The sequence below is a fragment of the Monodelphis domestica genome, chromosome 1 (assembly GCF_027887165.1).
Source record: "Monodelphis domestica isolate mMonDom1 chromosome 1, mMonDom1.pri, whole genome shotgun sequence".
Classification (NCBI taxonomy): domain Eukaryota; kingdom Metazoa; phylum Chordata; class Mammalia; order Didelphimorphia; family Didelphidae; genus Monodelphis; species Monodelphis domestica.
In genome coordinates, this window is record NC_077227.1 from 202,716,146 (window position 1) to 202,723,869 (window position 7,724).

The following is a 7,724-nucleotide window of genomic DNA, read 5'->3' on the forward strand; positions in this document are numbered from 1 at the left end:
GACAATGAAGAGGGTATAATTATTTGGAGCTTCCAAGTCAGAAGGACCTGAATTCAAGTTCTTCTTCTGGTGTATGCTGGCTGGGTGACCCTGGACTTAATATGTTAGTAGGGCTACTCTCTGAAAACAGAGATTGCCCAGGAGTTGCTGACAAGTTCCTGTTTGGTAGAGGAAGCTTCTGCTTTTGGAATTGCCAACATCAATAAAATCCCAAGTGCTGATGGAAAACCAAACAAATCCATAGCAGGGGTTTTGGTGAGGTTAGGAGCTGGCCATGCAAAGAGAAGCATGGTCTCTGGTTTCAAAGAGGTTGCAACCTAGTATTAAAAGATCAATATAAATACAATAAATATTTTATGGAAACACGTGAAACAACACAAACCTGAGTGTGCCCAACTGGTAGCACAATGGCTGGAGAGCCAGGCCTGGATTTGGGAGGACCCACATACAAATCTGGCCTTGGACATTTCCTAGCTAGGTAACTCTGGGCAAGTCACTCAACCTCCATCGCTTAGCCCTAGCTGCAATTCTGTTTTAGAATTGATAGAAAGAAGATAAAGGCTTAAAAAAATAAGCAGTGTAGATGGTAAATGTTATAAGAGTTTGGTGAAGAGAAAGTTCAATCACCAAGGACTAGGACAGCTAGGAAATTGATCTCCTGGAGACCTTCATTTAGGTCCTGAAGGAAGGATAGGATTTAATAGAGAAGATTGGTGATGAGCACTCCAGACAGGGAGGTGGGAATGTGCGTGCAGCCCAATCTGGGAAGATCACAGGATTTTATTGGGAAATGAGATATAAGGCAGCTAGGTGGCACAATGACAGAATTCAAGGACTGAAGGCAAGAAGATTCATCTTTCTGAGTACAAATCTGGCCTCAGACACTTCCTAGCTGGGTGACCCTGGGCAAGTCACTTTACCTTGTTTGCCTCAGTTTCCTCATCTATAAAATGAGATGGAGAAGGATATGGCAGACCACTCTAGGATCTTTGCCAAAAAAATCCCAAATGGGATCATGAAGAGTAAGACACAACTGAAAAATGGCTGAACAACAATGAGAAGTAAAGTTGGAGAGGTAAGCAAGGGGACAGATTGTGGAGGGCCAGGCTAGAGTTTAGATTTACTTTTTCAGCATTAAGAAACCAGTGAAGGATTTCCACTATTATTATTAATTAATGATGAAAATAATAGCATTTGGATAGCACTTACTATGTTACATGAACTGCACTAAGCACTTTACAAATATTATCTCATTTTATCCTCACAACAGTCCTGGGAACTAGATGCTATCATTATCCCCATTTTACAGAGAAGGAATTCAAGGCAAACAGGAGTTGTAACTTGCCCAGGGTCACACAGCTAGTAAGCATCTGAGGCCACATTTGGATTCAGGTCTTCTTGATTCCAAGCCCAGGGCTCTAATCCTTGAGTCACGTAGCTACCCTGATATCATAAGCAAATATGATATAGCAAAGTACTATTTTCAGGACAGAGGAGGCAGCTTGATACAGCTAAAAGAGTGCTGGAACAAATGGAACTGGTCAGAAGATCTGAATCTGCTTATTGCCTATGAAATTTTTTCTTTTTTTTTAAATCCTTACCTTCTATCTTAGAATCAAAACTAAGAATTGGTTCCAAGGTAGATCAATAAGGGCTAGCCAATGTGGGTTAAGTGACTTGCCCAGGGTCATACAGCTAGTATGTGTCTGAGGCCAAATTTGAACCCAGGACCTCCCATTTCCAGGTTTGGCTCTCTATCCACTCAGTCAACTAGTTCCCTCTCCTGTGTAACTTTAGACATGTCACTTCAACTGCCCAGATCGCAATTTCTTTATTTTTAAAATGAAAGTACAGGGTGTCTAAAGGCTTCCAGCTCTGTGCCTGTGACCCTAATGTGGAGGTGGTCTCTAAGATAACATTAGAGGTACTCTATCACCCTCTTAGTTCGGGTTTGGTTTTTTTTAAAAACTCTTACCTTCTCTCTTAGAATTAATACTGAGTGTTGATTCCAAGGCAGACAAGTGGTAAAGGCTTGGTAATGGCATTAAGTGACTTGACTTGTCCAGGAAGACAGCTGGGAAGTATCTGAGGTCAGATTTGAACTCAGGACCTCCTGTCTTCATGTCTGACACTTTATTCCCTGAGCTAGCCTGCTGCCCAGATTAAATTTTATTTTGAAATGAAATGAAGTATTCACAAGCTATGTACAAGATAAATATGTATAGGACAATCAATCAAAAGGATGCACTATTATTATTCAAAGAATAAGAAGCTTTTCTGCAGAAGAAGCTAAGACTTGAAAGAAGCCATGGAAGCTAGGATATAAAGGTGAGGAGAGAAAGAATTCCAGTTATGGGGGGATTAGCAAGTTTCTTGGTGGATGCCAGTGTCACTGGATCTCATAGTTTAAGGAACATTAGATGTAAGGGTCAAGGTTATAAAGGAGTTCAAAAGTCAAAAAGAAGATTTTTGGGAGCAGCTGGATGGCTCAGTGGATAGAGAGCCAGGCCTAGAGACCAGAGGTCCTGGGTTAAAATCTAGCCTCAGACACTTCCTAGCTGTGTGATTCTGGGCAAGTCACTTAACCACAGTTGCCTAGCCTTTACCACTCTTCTGCCTTAGAATAAAAGAATGGAAGGAAGGAAAGAGGGAGAAAGAAAGAAAGAGGGAGAAGAAAGAAAGAAAGAAAGAAAGAAAGAAAGAAAGAAAGAAAGAAAGAAAGAAAGAAAGAAAGAAAGAAAGAAAGAAAGAAAGAAAGAAAGAAAGAAAGAAAGAAAGAAAGAAAGAAAGAAAGAAAGAAAGAAAGAAAGAAAGAAAGAAAGAAAGAAAGAAAGAAAGAAAGAAAGAAAGAAAGAAAAGAGAGAGAGAGAAAGAGAGAGAGATGGAGAGAGAGAAAGAGAGAGAGATGGAGAGAGAGAGGGAGAGAGAGAGGGAGAGAGAGAGGGAGGGAAGGAGGGAAGAAGGAAGGGAGGAAGGAAGGGTGGGAGGGAGGGAGGGAGGGAGGGAGGAAGGAAGGAAGGGAGGGAGGGAGGGAGGGAGGGAGGGAGGGAGGGAGGGAGGGAGGGAGGAAGGAAGGAAGGAAGGAAGGAAGGAAGGAAGGAAGGAAGGAAGGAAGGAAGGAAGGAAGGAAGGAAGGAAGGAAGGAAGGAAGGAAGGAAGGAAGGAAGGAAGGAAGGAAGGAAGGAAGGAAGGAAGGAAGGAAGGAAGGAAGGAAGGAAGGAAGGAAGGAATTAGAAACTTGAGTATGTCTTTCCTTAAATATTACTCTGTCCAGGCTGATTTACAAGTTTTGCCCAAGCTCTAAGCTCCAGTAAGGGTTTTTTGTCCCACTCATCTTCTCCAGGCCTGAACTAGAACTCTGTTCAAAGAACCTTAGATAAATAGATGATATTTTATCACACTGCTTAATAAAGTTGACTACTACATCTACAAAATAAAAATCAATCAGTAAGTTAGTCAAGAAACATTTTGAAGTACTATGAGAATCAGTTGGCATGGCTTTCTTGCTGAGACTAAGCCAACATTTTTTCTGCTAAAGGCACAATAACCAACAAACTACCACAATCCAACCAAAGCACCAGAGTGGTGGTCCTATCAGAGGAGTAAATGGAACATACTGGAGAAGTGTGGCCCAGGTGAAATTGACAGATCTAGATTGGATTGAATATGGAGGATAAGAGATAGTAAGGAATACAGAATGACTCCAAGGTTGTGAGCCTGGAGAGCTGGGAAGATGGTGGTACCCCCAACAGCAAAAGGGAAGTTTGGAAGAAGGGAGTTTAGGAGGAAAGATAATGAATTTGGTTTGGGACATGTTGAATTTAAGATGCTTACTGGACATCTAGTTCAAGATATTTAGAATAGGTAGTTGAAGATACAAGACCAGAGTTCAGCAGAGAGATTATGGTTGGATAGAAAGACTTGAGAATCATCAGCACAGGGGCAACTGGGTAGCTCAGTGGATTGAGATCCAGGTCTAAAGATGGGAGTTCCTGGGTTCAATTCTGGCCTCAGACACTTCCTAGCTGTGTGACCCTGGGCAAGTCACTTGACCCCCATTGCCTAACCCTTTCTGTCCTTCTGCCTTGGAACTAATACATAGTATTGATTCTAAGATGGAAGGTAAGGGTTTAAAAAAAAGAGAGAGAATCATCAGCACTGAGATGATCATTAAATTGATGCAAGCTGATGAGAGCATCATGAGAAGTGTTATAGAAGAGAAAAGAGATCAGAACAGAACTCTGTAAGACAGCCCTGGTTAGCAGGCATGACTTGGATGAAGATCCCATAAAGAAGATGAATAAGGAGAGATTAGATAGGTAGAAGAAGACACAGGAAAAGATAGTGGCCCCCAAAACCTATGAAAAAACCTTGAAAATCAAGAGGGTTAGTGATAGTGTCAAAGACTGCAGAAAGGTCAAGAAGGATGAAGACTGAAAAAAGGGTCCCAGATTTCACAATTGAGAGATTATTAATAACTTTGGAGAAAACCATTTCAGTTGAATTAGAATTGAAAGTCAAATTTTAGAGAGTGAAGAAAAGAATGAGAAGAGAAGAAATAAAGACATCCATTGTAAATAGCTTTCTCAAAGAGTTTGGTTATTGGAAAGAGAAGAGTCAATGAGGATTTTTTGAGGATGAGGGAGACATGAGAAAATTCATAAGCAATTGAGAAGCAGCTAATAGACAAAGAGAGATTGAACATAAATGAGAGAATGTGAGAGTATATAGCTAGAAAGTGATAAAAAAGTAAATTTTCCAAAGAAAAATGTGATTAAATGGAATCAAAAGCAATGATAGTAGAGGGAGAGCTTAGATGTTACAATGGGGAGCAAGGAGGATCCAACTCCCTTTCCTCAACCACTGAGTTGAGGGGAAGATCAAAAGTACAGCCAGTGTTGAAAAAGGTAGCCAAAGACATTATGCCATCAGGAAGGAGCCAGGTCTCAGTAAGGGCCAGAAGATGAAGGCATGAGGAAGGAATGATTTAAGATGAAAAAAAGTTTGTTATTTATGGAGTAGACATCCCAGGGGGCACAGTAGAAAGATTAGACAGGGTTTGGTTGAGGAGAATGAGACTAAGAAATAGTGAAGGATGGGGAATGGCATTTGGATAATCACTTTCAGGGGTTCAGAATCATGGGGATGTGGAGAGAATGATCAAGTTAGTCAGCAAGGACCATGTGGGAATATGTGAATTTAATCATTAAGTGAAAAACTTAAGAGTGTCAATAGAAATATGTCCTTGATTTTTAAAGTCAATAGAGATATGGCCTATGGATAGAATCCTTTCAGTGCCTTGGCAAGTTAATTTGAGGGGCCAAGAACTTAGAATAGGAGTGGTGATGCACACCTTCTCTAGTGCAGGAATCTAGGCTAGAAATATGGAGAAACAGGAGACTAGTAAGATAGAATGTTTCTCTTTTTCTCTTGAGGCTGGAGGCCAGACAGAAGATCAGGTGTGAGACAAGCTACAAAATGGAAGGCATATCTCCTCCAATATCGATCACTTTCTTTTACTGTCATATTGGCCAGTCTGATAGGTGTGAGGTGGTGCCTCAGAGTTGTTTTAATTTGTATTTCTTTAATCAAGGGTAATTTAGAAATTTTTTTCATATGATGATTGATAGCTTTGATTTCTTCATCTGAAAACTGCTTATTCATATCCTTTAACCATTTGTCAGGTCACAGCATGGGAAGTAACTGTGCCCTATGAAGTGGAACCACTTACTTTGTTCTGGAGTTCCAACAGGTACAGGGGATGAAGGGGCTATTGGTTACCCTTTTTGTAGCAAGCTTCTGGGTGTGTCAGCCTCACAAAGCCAGTCCTTAGAGCATAAAGGGGTCCCTAAAGGGGGAGACCTGAAGATTTTCCACTATGATAGCATCAGACACAGCTCTGAGGACAGTTGAAAAAGGATGGACTCACTGCATCCAAGTGAAGGAACTGGCAGCTCTACTTGTCTCCTGGATAGCTGAGGCTTTGGAGAGAGAGCCCCTGAAGGTGATATTCAAAAGGGGACATCCAAGTGAAGGAACTGGCAGCTCTACTTGTCTCCTGGATAGCTGAGGCTTTGGAGAGAGAGCCCCTGAAGGTGATATTCAAAAGGGGATCACTGACTAGTGATAAGATTGGACTGATTGTACTTGGATGGGGAATTAGTTGACTTTTATTCATATTGTTTATTTGTATTATTTGTTATGTTGTACCTGGAAAGGGAAACTGAGATAAGTGAGAATAACACATCTAATAAAAAAAAAAAGGAAGGACTGTGTGAGACAGAATTGAGTATGATATTCTCAGAATAAGATTCTAGTTTGTAATCTTTTGTTGATTGAGGACTTGGGAACAAGCTTAGGAGGGTGACTGATAAAGGACAGAAAGGCAATGGACAGCTCAGTTGCTCCCCTTACCTCACCTGAATTAGGTTGAAAGTGGATTGTAGGTCAGGGTCTGATACAGAGCCTGACAGAGAAGTGTGGAGGAGCCTTGTGTATATGTTGCCTGCTTGCTGCCTAGTCAGTCAGCACTTCTTGGCTCATCAATGAAATGCTTTCTTTCATGAAAGAAATAAACAAATGCCTCTTTTTACTCCTACCTTCTGATTTCAAGTTTTGTTTATTTGAGTCAGTCATCATTTTTATCTCATACACCCTCAATTGGGGAACGGCTGAATAAATTGTGGCATATGATGGTGTTGGAACAATGAACAGGATGAATTCAGAAAAAGCTGGAAAGACCTACACAAACTGATGCAGAGTGAAATAAGCAGAACCAGGAAAACATTGTACACAGTAACAGCAATATTGTGGAATGATCGACTGTGACAGACTTAGCTATTACCAGTAATACAATGACCTACGACAATGAGGAACTTATGACAAAGAATGCCATCCACCTCCAGAGAAAAAACTTTTGGAGTCAGAATGGAGATGAAAGCATACAATTTTGCATTTTAGTTTATTTGGATTTTTATTTGGGGGGCTGGGTTTTATGATTATTCTCTTACAAAAATGAACAATATGGAAATATGTTTTGCATGATAACACATGTATAATCTAGATCAAATTGCTTGCCAGCTCAGGGAAGAGGGAGGGAAATAATTTGGATCACATAACTTCAGTAAACTTGTATAGAAATTTGTGATTACATGGAATTGGTCAAATAAAATATTTTTATAATATTAAAAAGTCAGTTTTCTTTGATAATTTCTTGTATTGTGATGTCCAAGCATTTTTTTATCATGGCTTTCAGGTAGTCCCATAATTCTTAAATTGTCTCTCATAGATCTATTTTCCAGGTCCATTGTTTTTTCAATGAGATAGTTCACATTTTCTTCTATTTTTTTACATTCTTTTTTGTTTGTTTGTTTTGTTTGATTGCTTCTTGATGTCTCATGAAGTCATTAGTTTCTAATTGCCCAATTCTAATTTTTAAGAAATTATTTTCTTCCTTTTGGACCCCTTTTTTTCATTTGGCCAATTCTGCTGTTATTTTCTCTTAGCATTGCTTTTATTTCTCTTCCCCATTTTTCCTCTGTCTCTCAATTCCTTTTTTAAATCCTTGTTGAGCTCTTCCAGGGCCTGAGAACAATTCATATTTTTCTTTGAAGTTTTGTATGTGTTTGCTTTGCTTTCACTAACCATTTCTGTATGTTTACCTTGCTCTTCTTTGTCTCCATAAAAATTTTCTATTGGTTAGATCAGGTTTTTTTATGTTTTCT